This window comes from Amblyomma mixtum, chromosome 1, assembly GCF_055824585.1.
Source record: "Amblyomma mixtum isolate Tamu chromosome 1, ASM5582458v1, whole genome shotgun sequence".
Classification (NCBI taxonomy): domain Eukaryota; kingdom Metazoa; phylum Arthropoda; class Arachnida; order Ixodida; family Ixodidae; genus Amblyomma; species Amblyomma mixtum.
The window spans coordinates 170,329,312-170,343,229 of NC_143012.1; the positions used below are offsets into that span (position 1 = coordinate 170,329,312).

A 13,918-nucleotide genomic window follows, 5' to 3' on the forward strand; every position below is an offset into this window, starting at 1 on the left:
TGGCTTATCAACCGCAAGGCCAGTGGGAAATTGTATGCGGTTGGGGGTCCCACCTAGTTTTATACCACACCTCTTGCTGTATATTCTGTAATTTGTTTTGTGGCAATGACGGCCAAGATTTCGTGCAAGACTGCACGCAGCCATTTGAAACGTGTAGTGGACGTCAACAATGCAGACTAACTTTTCTTGTTCTCCGGCAGCTGCAGTTGCTATAAGTAACTCTTGACACATAAGCAGCCAGCAGAAGGCAAAAAAAGGGAACCGAAATATAAAAGAAAAACTTTATTTGAGACGCTCAGAAAGGGCAGGGGGAGGCTTGTAGTAGTATAGAGGTCACGCGGGAAGGTATCCGTAGGCTAAGAGGTGGCATAGGCCGAGGAGGGGGAGGGTGCATGGGAGGTGGCAGGAACAGCAGAAGGGAGGGTCTATGTGCAGGCGGTCAGGGCCATGGGGGGCGGGGTCACCAGGCAGGGGGCTAACTCAGCCCAGGGATTAACAGCTGGGGCCAAGATGAGTGGGTTGGCCGGCTGAAATTCTTCAGCATATCGCCTTTTTCTGCCACCTCCGCCATCGCAGGCTCCTGGCAGCCACCTCTGAATGAATCCCTGAGCCACTTTCAGGTAGACCCCCTGCTTCTCGCATATGGCATCTGCACAAGGCAAGTGTGTAATCAAGGGAAAAAAATGCCGTACAACAGCACATGAAAATCAAGTTCACTGTCTGACAAACAGAAAAGGGGAAGTACACATGCTACCACACATACTGGGTCTTGCAGTCAAATTGTACAGCATAAATGCCCCTCGATGAAGCTAGCCTTCTCCACCAACACTTAGCTACTGTCATGACATTGTCGAAAAATTACTTTGCCTGTTGTACAGGCCGTTTACATCTGCTAGATAACTGACAACACGAAGAGAAGCAGACCCCACTGGTGTGCAGGCTTGCTCTTTCTTGAGCTTTATGTAAGACCACAACCCAAAGTAATCAGACAATTACAGTAACAGCATATTCATCATATACACAAAATGATGGCAGAGTGCCAACAAACAAGGGCAGGTAAATAGTGTAGCAAAACAAGTTCTGTGATTAGAATAAACGTTTCAAACTCAAATACTAGAGCAATTAAAAATAAAATTTACCTGTTGCCACCCTGCAGATCCTCAAGCCAATAAATGGCTTCTTGCCCTTCCTCCCGTGCATACTATATAACCGCTGTACCTCAACACCCATGATAGCACTCATCACATTCGTGGGCACCTGTTGCCACCGTGCAAATCCTCAATCCAATGAATCGCTTCTTCCCCTTTCTCCCGTGCATGCTATAAGCCGCTGCACCTCCACGCCCATGATGGCGCTCATTATACTGGCGGCCACCTCTTTTAAACTTTTCCCGCGTAAGTGGACAAGCTGCTTCCGCTGCAAGTAAGCAAATTCATGGTTATTTCGAACAAAACACCACACTTTAATGTCAGTTCTTTCACAGAATGTACTTGTGTGACCTCCTGTTTAAATGCTTATACCCAAAGCAGAATATATCACTTTCGATATGAAACCTTTACTATTCGAGCATGAAGTGCAGACCTCAGTCTTTTTTTTTTGTTCATGCAAATACCAAAGATGTTTTGACCCCTTAGAAAAGGTGCTCACTGCTCTATAATGCTGCACCACTCAGCAGTCTTATTATTATCTTAGCTTCTTCGTAGACAATTATGAGCAGGATTCATTTCGCCTCCAGAGCCACTACCCTGAAAACAAAACCCTTGAATATTACAGGAATATTTGCGACTCCATACACATGAGTAATGCTGCACGAGCAACCTTCCTTACATATTTTCAACTAGCTAGTTGGGGCATGACTTAAAATAATGAAACTAGCCTGAATAACATTATCAACTTTTATGAGGCTGAACGCTTTGAACGAACGTGTAACCAATCCTCGTACACACTATGGCTCTATGACTAGCTAAATACAGTTGGCAGTGAAGCTATCTTTCGAAAGCGGTAGTTGAACCACTTTTAGTGATGCCAGTAGAACAATACATCGGACATAACAATATACAACTGCAGCATTGTCAGCTTCATCATGTGTTCTATATGGAAACAAATGGACTGTTTATAACAATGCTGTCACAGCGCATTATAGGTTATAATAATTGAAAGTGCTGACTGAAGTCCAACCTTAAAGAAACAAAAGCACGAAAATGCTACAACTGCATCAGCCGAAAGCTTACAGAGCAACAGCAAACGTGCAGAGCCTGCACGTCGCAAGTTTTAAGAGCATGCGACTACGCACTCGCAAGATGCCAGCTGTGTAAGGATGCTTGCATGCCGTAGCAACAAAGAGTAGCTTTTCTGAGTGCACCCTCGCAGCTAAATACCCAGTCTGCTGCATAGGCCTGCGTGGTGTGCTGCATTGGCCACGTGTGTCATACACATACTCATTCTGTCAGTGCACGCGTGTTGCCAGTGCGTGTTGCCAGTTTAGTAGAATCTAAACTTGGGTCACTGACCACGTCAAAAAGGGCGTTAGTTGACATTTCGGAACCGCTACGGGTTCCTTGTTCACAGAGTGCCAACAAACAAAGGCAGGTAAATAGTATAGCAAAACCACTTCTGTGATTAGAAATAAACCTTTCAAAATCAAATACTATAGCAATTAAAAATAAAATTACTTCTTGCCACTCTGCAAATCCTCAAGCCAATGAATGGCTTCTTCGTCTTTTTCCCGTGAATGCTACATAGCCGCTGCACCTCCACGCCCATGATGGCGCTCATTATATTGGCGGCCACCTCTTTCAAACTTTTCCCGCCTAAGTGGAGAAGGTGCTTACGCTGGAAGTAAACAAATTCATGGTTATTTCGAACAAAACACCACACTTTAATGTCAATTCTTTCACAGAATGTAATTGTGTGACCTCCTGTGTGACTTATGTCTGCCGCACCAATCACTCGGTCCAGCAAGCTCCGCTGATTTGCAGTCAAGAACTGCTCCTGAAGCCAATGATGCAGAGGCTGACACGCAACCGTGGTGTCACCACATGCAAGGTGCAGTTAAGTATGTCTGGCTAATCAGAGCAGCGCGTTGCCATTTATGTCTCTTGTTCTTTTTTTCCTCCAGTAGTGTGGCCCGAATATCGGTTTAAGCAGTGCTCAGATCGGTGCTCAGATCGGATCTCCAGATCAAGTATATTCTTTTCTTGGCATAGCCCAGTTTTACAATTATCTGTGTTAGCCGTGTTATCTTGGCACTTCAATATTGTTATAAGCGCGTTTTACACAATAGAAGCCCTGAGCCACAGTGGGTAGCACAGTACAGCACAGAAAAGCATGAGAATTAAAACAAAGTTTGACCCTGCACGTGTATTTTCTTCCTTGTTGTACCTTACAGACTAATGCCAAGAGCATTGAGTACGCACGCAACATTTTACCATTTAATGTGCCCCGATTACAGGAATTTCCAGCTGCATTGAAACAGTAAATGAACAATGCGAAAGTTACCCATTTGTGTGGTGTTTTCAGGATTCCTTCCATTCAGAGCACATAACCAGGGAGCCTTAACGGCATTATTCACAAATGGCATCCATCTACTGTTGATGTTTAGATTTCTTAATACCTGAATTTCTTAACACCTAATTCCTTAATACCTGGCAAGCAATAATTTGGCGAGCATTCAGCTTTGAAAGTCACTGAGACTTGAATGGCACATCAAATTACCAGAACAGCCGCCACGCCGTCATCTTGGACGGCAGCTTCCGCTGCCTGCAGCTCCTCCAAAGTGCATGCTGGGAGCGAGGGGCATCGTGGCTATGCCACTGCGCTCGCTCCCTCAGCATTCACTGGCTCCGGCGTGACTGGCCTCTGGCAGCGATCGCGGTCAATCAGTCTTTGAATGATATCCCGCTGCTGTTTGCGGATCTCCAGCAGCAGCCGGATAACTTTCAGCAGGACCGCTGAAATGGACAAAGTTTTCAAATGACGAGGCTTCCTAAAGCAGTTAGACCGCATAGTGTCAACGATAGCAACAAGACAGAGGCAATACTGGGCGTCAGCAACCTGCTCTCTATAAGTCTTCTAAACTGCCACTGAGTACCACTGCAAGGCCCTGTTAAACGCAAAGGTACTTCTGCCTACAACTGCTCCATCCCTTGCAGATCTGAAGTAATGTTCGAGATTCCACGTGCACTAATAATGCGTCTGTAAACTAGTTGTTCTCAATGCAACAGCTCTCAGAAGGCCTCAAATCCAGTTCTGAGAATTTTTCCACATGCTCCCACCAATTTTCTTTCCTGCTCTCATGACTTCCCACTGCTAACATGTCGTGGCAGAGAATGCAAGTGTTTGTCACAAGTGGATTCTTGCAATGTCACAAACTAGGTGCCGATGGGAAAAAAAATTCGGCAGAGCAAAAAAAAATGAATGCATAGAAAGAGCAGCCAATGCTTAATGCACAGTGAGTACTTTACCGTACCAAGCCATATTCTATAACGCTTCATTTTTTAAATATTTATTTTCATTTCTTTTGGTCCTCTGTCATAGGTTGCAGCTTCCTAGTGAGGTTAGGGCATGTAGTAAACAGCAATAAAAGAACCAAGAAGAGCACACGAAACATAACAAACACATATTTTGAGCAAGAGACACACCAGCCTGTGCAATTGGAATGATAAGACAAAGCTATGGAAGCAAGGACTCTAGAACTTTTTTAGAGCGAAATTTCTATTTATCCCGTTATTGAAGGTCATGGCTGTATGCAAAATGAGCTTGGGAGACAGTGGAAAACGAAATGGAAATAGTAAAATAAAGATAAAACAATAATAAATACCTCCCCAAAAAGATGAGACACCCGTCGCAGTACCTCAGCTGGTAGAGTACCGGGCGCGGAATTCGGAGGTCAAGGGTTCCGATCCCACCGGCGGCATTTGGTTGTTTTCCTTCTATTCTCTAATGACCTATTAAAAAAATATGCAATTCATCTCCCAATGGTGAGCACCACATGTTAAAGGAAAAAAAGCACCCCATATGCTCCTCGTTTTCGGTGATTGTTTGCTATCGTCATCTCTGTCAAAACGCGCCCTTCTTTTCCCTTCCCTTTTCTGCTGAATAGTTTCCATCAGGTTTATCTGAGAGAAAACTATGCACTGTTGCACTGGGGTCCGGGGAACAGTGAAGCCTGAAAACAAAGTAGCTCACCATAGGGAACTCTGGGCTACCGGCCCCGTGCCTGGCGTCTCCCGTTGGTTTCCAAAAGCCTTGAACGCTCACATCTGCCCGCAGGTCCATTTATTTGTTGCGGAGCACCCTCCTTTCCGCATTATATTTATTGGTGTACATTTCTGCTTCCCCCCCGCCGCGGTGGCTCAGTGGTTACGGCACGCGGCTGCTGACCCGAAAGACGCGGGTTCGATCCCGGCCGCGGCGGCTGAATTTCTTTAAGGCGAAATTCTAGAGGCCCATGTGCTGTGCGATGTCAGTGCACGTTAAAGAACCCCAGGTGGTCGAAATTTCCGGAGCCCTTCACTACGGCGTCTCTCATAGCATCAGTCGCTTTGGGACGTTAAACCCCAATAAACCAAACCAAACCATTTCTGCTTCCAGAGAAGGGAATGAGGTCACAGGTGAAGCAGTAGAAACAATCCAATTCTCGATAACAATTTTCAGGTCGACTGCCTCCAATCCTTCCACCTGGACGTTTTCCAGTGTGAATATGGTTAATATTTGTGTTGTCGCTTCCACTCTCGTCTTCAAAGCCGCTGATATCGAGCCCTGAAGCTTGTGAAGTCCAGTCTGTTCGCCTTGTGTCTCCTTGTTCAGGGGGCCGAAAAGCGGAGCATGGTCAAGAAAGTGGAGATTGAGCTTTGTAGAGCGTGCAGTCAGCAGCTGGAAGTCGATCCTCGTGGTTGCGGTTCTCGTGAAATGCAATGAAAGCGCGGTATTGTTCAAGCAGCCGTTCCACAACAGCGTGGAGTGAGAGACAACACGTTTGACGAAGATGTAGGAGCTCGTGACGCTGCACACCTAGGAGCTCCTGCACATGTGTAAGCCACTGCTTGCTTCTGCTATAGAAAGTAGTTGTAAATGTCTAGGGCCAACTCCTAGTTGTAGCTGGGGGAGCTTGTGACATGTGTATGTCGAATATAGGAAAAATAAGTGGCACATTCACTTGTCTATGGACAGTCCGGGGAGAGGGAGATTTAGCATAGCGCACGCAGACATGCGCAAAGAAAAAGCGTACGCTTAAAATTGCGTGATATTATCTTAGTTCTTTAAGGGGTTAAATCCGCTGAAGCCATGGCGAGCCCCTTATAGTGTATGGTTACACCTTCGTCAGGGGTCTAACTGCGTACAGTGTAATGGTTTGGCTGTAATCGGGCTGATATTCCGTTTGGTCAAGTGTAAGTACAAGCCTTTAATGACTAACGTTAGCCTTCCTCAGACAGACTAACGCTTAGGTCATGAAAGTGCGAACATATGCTTCACTTTGTGGTGCATGCTTGCGCCCACTCAAAATAAGCTTGTGCTCAACCCTAGAGCGTAAACGTACGCTCGCAAGCGCTGCAGTTAAGCTTGTATAATGAGCTTACTACAATGCTCCTAAAGTAAAAAACGCAATTTCAGAAAATCATCAGCCTTCTCACTTTTGCAATGAAAGGCGCTTCATTTCTCCAGCCTATGTGAATAACGTCTGCACACCTGTAAGAGCAAGCGCCGACGCTGGCATGTGCCGCACAGAACTGTTTCCCTTCCTGATCTGTGATTCCAAGTTCAATGCGCACGAACTCTGGTACATTGTCTGGCTTCACAAGGGACGGACGAGCAATGCTCAGTCACTGACGACAATCGCTGTTGTCCGTAGTATGCTCGCAGCTGATGCCTTCCGCACAAGGCGCAACAGATGTTCCTGAAGTTAGTGCAGCGCGTGGCCATAGCCCTCAAGTAAGCATGCTACCGGCGTAGAGAACAGAACAATGAAATGAACGTAGTGTAGTAAACTAGGTAGTGAATCTTGGGAATGATGTGTACGGCTTCAGAATTCTTTAAAGAACAAGAAATTTGGACCTTCAGATAGCTGCAGCAGTCTTCAGGAATTTCCTCTGCTAACACTATGTTCACTATCTCCCGGAACTGAAGATATATCTCCCAGTCAGGGTTGCCTTCTGGCACTACGTTGGCGAAAAACTACGGCAGTAGACGAAATAAGCACTGCTCTGGCTTTCTGTGCCTTTGAGCACAGTGCCCTTGCGAGAATTGCTCAGTGCTACTGGGCGATTTCTCTTATCCTTCTGTTCGAAACTATGGTTAGTAACGTTCTTCATCTGCTCGGGCTTTAATACACTAGAAGAAAATAAGCCGTGTATGGAGTACATATTTAACCACGAATTCCATTCCTCCCTTCAGAGTATCGTGCATACAATAGGGAAGCAATTGTGTGTCGTCAACAAGATTTTTCAGGAGGGAAGACTCCTCATTAACGACATCCAATTGCGCATTGTTCCTGTCAAGCTTTACAGCCGCGAAGTGGCGGCTGTGTGCAGCTGCTGTTCGCACAATTACATCCGCTTCTGACAGCACTGTGTTCAACTTTTTTTTTTGCGAGCACGGCAAAATCTGCAGACCATGTGGTTTTCAAAACGCGGAACCACCCTATCTTGTGTAGTGACAGGTTTTCTCCGGCAAAACCGACCACAAAAACAGGAAGTGCTATCTGAGAACAGCCGAAAAGAAATGTTAAGCCCTCCTAGTAAGGACGCTCTGTCATGCCGTAGCGAAGCGATTATTTGACACATGCCCAATCTTTGCACATCGGTCTCTTTGGCAAGAAGTAGCAGGTGAAAAGAGCTGAATTTGCTCGTCCATTTTGGGTGGAGATTCAGGATTGAAAAATTCGCTGGCAATATTTTGCGCGATCTGGCAGCCGAGCTGAGAGGACTGGAAATTTTCAGTTCGTCGCTATACAACGGCAGGAATGCTGATTTCGCTGCGCCTTCTTTGAATGAAGCACGCTCTTTGACAAAAGTAGCATTTGAACAATCCTGAAGCTTTTGGCAGGAATCATTTCCTGCCTGGTGCGAAACTGCTTCAACTGCTTCATCAGACGACAGCATAACTTTAAATGAGCGTTACAACAGTATGTAAAAAGCACACACCATGGACTCTCGAGTTAGTTTCGCCTGAAATTTTAAATTCCTCTGCCTGAACATAACGAAGCCTTCTCTCCACGTATGCCGAAACGGCATGATCACTTTGAAGGTCGGCCCACTTGTGATCGACATTGCCAACGCCCGAAGTTTGCATTTCACCGCACAGACTCGTGCTGCCATTCTGTCCAGCCTCCAAAGTGCGCCGCAGAACTGCAGATAACAGAAATTGCACAAGCACCTTAATATCATCAGATATATCATGCGCAACACTCCACAGTAAACAGCGCGTCTTCAAGAAAAGGAGAATCGAATGGCGCTTGACTTGGTCAAGCTTATATTGAGGGCTGTCGTCGTTTAGCGGATGCCCATTTGCTTGCCAAGTCTCCTCATACGCAGCCTCGATGTAGTCACGTGACGGGCATTCGTTCACGCGGGTATTCAATGACGTTACCTGGTCACTGCCGCTGCGTGGTTCTTTAACTTAGGCGTCCTTCATAAACTCAGGGTGCTTTCTGTTGAGGTGCTGGCAGTATGACATGTAGGAGCCGGGCACAGTGGAGAAGCAGTGAGAGTGCATCAGCCGTTGTGTGGTTGAGGTGAGCAGTGACAGTGGTTGCATTCAGATGCAGAAGTGGGCGCATTGAAGCAAGATCGTACATTATGGTGATAAAGGCATATGACCCGCCACTCGTGACGTTACTTAACTCACCGAAACGGCTCAATACCAGAGAGCTCAGTCTCAGAAGTGCTGTTATCACTTCCCACGCTGATGATGATTTGCTCCAGCTTCTCGCTAAACCCACGGTTCTCCCTCAAATGTATATTGATGTCCTTCACATGCCGCATAGCGTTGGTCCAGTTTTCTGCCGTGTCCTTCTGTACTTCCGCAAGCAGAAGAAGAGCCGACATATTCCTGGTCTTGAATGTGATGTTCAGCGCTTCGACTTCATTCTTAATCTCCGCCCAAATAAGTTCTGTAGAGTTAAATTCACACTGGTAAGGAAGCTGCCTGAGGACAGCTCACCCAGCACTTTCAGCAGCTGTATCAACCCGGTGCTTTATAACTTAGTCTTCACGGTGGCCACATTGTCAAGCAGCTGCTGCTTTATGTGGCACGTATAGCGTTCGAGTCCACCCAGCCTTGGATGTCTGCCTTCCGTCACGAAAGTGATGGGATGTTCTCCATACGTCTGGAATGGTAGGACGCATTGTCCATGACGATGACGCTTCGCGGTGGCAGCTTATCGAGGATAGAGCTAAACCATGTCTCGAAACGGTCGCCGTCCATCTCATCGTGGTAGTCGCATGTTTTCTTTCTCAAGAACACGTCCAGGCAACCATCAACAAATCCGTCCTCACACCGATGTGAGTCACGATCAGTAGCTGCCCTTTTCCTGACGGCTGCTTGAGCCCCGTTGTGAAGCCGCGCAAGTACGCGCCGCATGACTTGATTTTCTTAACAGAACACAACCTATCGTGTGGCTAGCGGTGACCCACGTTTCTTAGAGGCAAAATATTGTCACGTACTGGTGACTGCAGCCCGGCGAACAAGAACACAGCGAAAATGTCTTCGAAATGAAACTCTTTATTCGGGCTGACTTGCGCCCGCAAAGAACTGAATCACTCGGCGGCGGCGTAGCAACAAGCGTGCTCGGCGGTCGTCGAACAGAATGCCCGCCGCTGTCGGCTGTGCTCATTTTAAAGCTGATAGCGAACCTTCGAGATGAAGCGCGGAAATTACTAGAATGGTACGGCAAAGTGAGCAGTACTTCGGCTTGTCCTTTGCGGAAATGTGCGATGCCTCTTGCGATGCTGATTCCTCGGTCGAGGAGCAACTGCATGTTCCCCTCAATAATGGCTTCAGTGTTAATCGCTGCCGTGGCGCCTACGGTGATGATGACGCTTGAGCGAGGTGGGACAGTCACTTGTTCCTCCAGGACACTAAGCGCAACGTGATGTTCCGGAGTTCTCATCGATGGGATGGCCCAGCGCCTCCTCTATAAAGGAGGCGCTGTATAAAGGAGGCGCTGGATGGCCTCGTCCGTGGAAACTGTGATCATCTTGGATCGCAGGTCGATGATCGCTTGATGCTCATTAAGGAAATCCATGCCCAATATCACTTCGCGGGAACATTGCCGTATCATTACGAAGGTCGCGGGATAGGTATGTCCCTTGATAGTCACTCGCGCTGTGCATCGTCCTGATGGCGTAAATGAGATGGCCCCCTGCTGTGCGAATTTGTGGGCCGTCCCAAGCGGTCGTTACTTTCGTCAGCTGAGCAGGGGATTGTCCATTCATCACCGAATAATCGGCTCCCGTGTCGACTAGAGCGGTGACTTTCCGGTCGTCGATAACCACTTTTAAGTCGGATGTCCTGGCTCCGGCGTTGCACGTCGTCTTCGGCGTCGGGTCACGGCTTCGTCGGATATGTGAATTGTGGGTGGGGCGTGTGGTCGAAGCTTTTCCTGATGGCGGTGTCGTTTTGAAGGTGGTTCGCGTCGTGGCCGAGGTTGTCATTGTATGCCCCGTCGGCATAGTGGGTGCGACGTCTTCATATGGCGTGGTCGCTGGAGTATCCTCGTCGTTTCCTCGGCAAGCAACCTGACCTCCACAGGTTGCTTTGTTTAGTTCCCCTACGTTGGCTAGGGGACCTTCCTCGGACAGCCGCGGCGTAGCTGCGGCTCGGTGATACAAAACGTGCGGAGGACGGCGACGGCGAGCGGGAAAGACGACTTGACGACACCTACAGTCGCGAGCAAAAAATATTATCACAGATCATTGGGGATCAGAATTTGTATATCTCACCACGCGGCGCTGCGGTACGCAGACCTGCCTAACGGGCCGTTTTCATGTTTGCAGCGTAGGGGGGGACGGCATGAAGTAAGCGTTATCAAGCGTGCACCGCCCGAGCGTTGAAGTGCCGACCCTACGTGACTGTGCTTGCGGCATTTATTTTGGCTCGGTTATCATAAGCAAAGATGGCCTCTTATTATTACCTTTTTTTATGTCCGCGATGGTTTGTCAAAAGGAACTCGCGGGAACAATAGATGACAGCGCTGCTTTTAGCCAGTAATTTTGCTGTCCGTGGCAGTCCGCTGAACCCCCCTAACACTGTAGAATGGGAACGGCCCGGCACTCTCGTTATCAGCCTCTTCGCCACCCGCAGCGCCACGTGTTGTCATTCCGGCGCTCCGGTGTTCCGTCGTGTGTGCTAATCTTTTTTACCCGCGACTGTACTCCCCCCTTTGCAGGTAGTCGTCGATTTCCCGTGGTAACTGGCCGGGGAATGGTCATGGGGCGTCGATGGCGAAACCACGCAGGCCGATGCGTCTGTACGGGCAGTGGCGAAGTACATGACCTGCTTCGCCGCAATGGAAGCCCAGAGGACGGTTGTTGGAAGTCCCCCAAGCGTCGCACTTCCTGCTGCTTGGGCGTCGTTCGTAGGCTGGGCGGGCGGGGGCAGGGGGACGGCGTTCGGGGACAGCTGGTTCACGTCGAACAGGCGGACTTCGGCTCTCGCGTTTGGGCTGAGGACTGCGTAGTGCAGCAGCGTAGGTTAAGATTGGAGCTTCAGCTGGAGGCGCAGATGGCGGGGTGCCAAGCGCATGCTGCACTTCGCGTACGATTTCGTCAAGGGTCGCTACATGAGGCTGGTAGGAAGATGGTAGCAGGCGACGCAGCTCTTCCTGCACAATTTCGCGGATAACATCAGGCAGGCTGCCTCCTAATGCTGTGCCATCCGAGAGGGCAGTCGAGGTCACTTGGTGTTGTCGAGGAAAATGACGGGCTCGCGCTTCCAAGGTTCTCTCTATGGCGGCTGCTTCACTGTTGAATTCCGCGACCGTCTTCGGTGGGTTGCGGGTCAGACCGCCGAAAAGTGCCTCTTTAGCGCCACGCATCAAAAGCTCCACCTTCTTCTCCTCCGTCATGTCACGATCGACTCGTCGAAAAAGGCGCCTCATATCTTCTACATAAGCGGTCACTGACTCGTTCGGGTGTTTGATACGTGACTGTAGAAACAGCTTAGCTCTTTCCTTCCTGATGATGCTCGTGAAGGCCTTTCTGGAACTCCCGTTTGAATAATTCCCACATCGCTAGAGAATCTTCGTTGTTCTCGAACCAAATTCTCGCTGGTCCGCCAAGGCAAAGAAAACGTGGCTCATTTTAGTCTGGTCGTCCCAACTGTTGAACACGACGACACGCTCAAACTGTTCCAGCCATTCCTCGGGATCCTCGCCCGGTAAAGCGTTGAACGTGGGCGGCAGTCGGGGCTGATGTAACATAATGGGGGTTGGTGTCGCAGCCATGGCTGAAGTCGAAATTGGGGGGTCCTTTTTCGTTCGCGTGCGGTCCGGTAGCAGTCCGAATTCTGGTGGACTCCTCTGGAGACGACGGCTGCTTCGCCCTTCGCCTGCGGGGGGGACGGCTTCTGCGGCTTTCGCGTGATCTTCTTCGAGACGGCTAGGGCTGCTCTGACGGTTCCCAGGGGGTGAGGTCGACAGGGACATCCGTTAGCACCTCCACCAGGTGTCACGTAGTGGTGACTGCAGTCCGGCGAACAGGAACACAGCGAGAATGTCTTCGAAACGAAACTCTTTATTCAGGCTGACTTGCGCCCGCAAAGAACTGAATCACTCGGCGGCGGCGTAGCAACAAGCGTGCTCGGCGGTCGTCGAACAGAATGCCCGCCGCTGTCGGCTGTGCTCATTTTAAAGCTGATAGCGAACCTTCGAGATGAAGCGCGGAAATTACTAGAATGGTACGGCAAAACAGCGCTGACGGACGGGACGGAAGAGCCGCCGCGGTGGCTCAGTGGCTATGGTGCTCGGCTGCTGACCCAAAAGACGCGGGTTCGATCCCGGCCGCGGCGGCTAGAATTTCTTTGGAGGAGAAATTCTAGAGGCCCGTGTACTGTGCGATGTCAGTGCACGTGAAAGAACCCCAGGTGGTCGAAATTTCCGGAGCCCTTCACTACGGCGTCTCTCATAGCCTTAGTCGCTTTGGGACGTTAAACCCTCCAAAAAACCAAAAAAAAAACGGGACGGAAGAAGAGACAAACACATGCGCTGAACATACAACCGAGGAGCGGAGGCAATAGGCGGAAAGGAAAGTACCCGATGTACAGGAAATGAATTCAAGGAGAGGGCTGAGTCGGAGTGGTTGTATGTTCAGCGCATGTGTTTGTCTCTTCTTCCGTCCCGTCCGTCAGCGCTGTTTTGCCGTACCATTCAACATGAACCAACCAGCCCGACTCAGCCATCTCCTTGAAATTACTAGAACATTCTGGCACAAAGTAGAATCGGCACCGCCTGGATGCGATCACTCGAGATAATTCTAGGCGCCTCTTGCGTCACAAACGAAGCGATAAAGCGGCGTGCTGGCATTCTTGAAGCATGAACAAATAAACAACAAACAAAAGCTACAAACATTCGCGGCAATATTTCGCGGCCTTCTTCCCTGTAACGGGTGATTTCGTACAGGTACTTATGCTCCCACCATAACAAATACTCCACGCTCGATGAGCAAGGAGTCCCGCCCATGTTTCTCGCTCTTGAAGTCGTCGATGTCCAGGAGGAGCCGGCACATGTTCCATGACTGAAGTGTTGGCAGCTCTTCTGAGGCGTCCGTGGATGCTAATTCTGAAGCAGTCTACTGCACTGTTGGGACGTCGTTGCGCCGGAAAAGCTGTGCTCGCAGTTTCTTAATGCGGTCAGTACGAAGCTGCCATAACTATGTATGCGCCTTTTGCAGCCTTCATGTCTAGACCGCTTCCGTAGGGGCTT

General features: G+C 49.1%; 1 pseudogene; it reads right to left on the reverse strand.

Moving 5' to 3' along the window:
* Positions 1-425: 425 nt before the first annotated feature.
* LOC149369767 (uncharacterized) lies at positions 426-9,423 on the reverse strand (annotated as a pseudogene).
* Between the last annotated feature and the right edge of the window lie 4,495 nt (positions 9,424-13,918).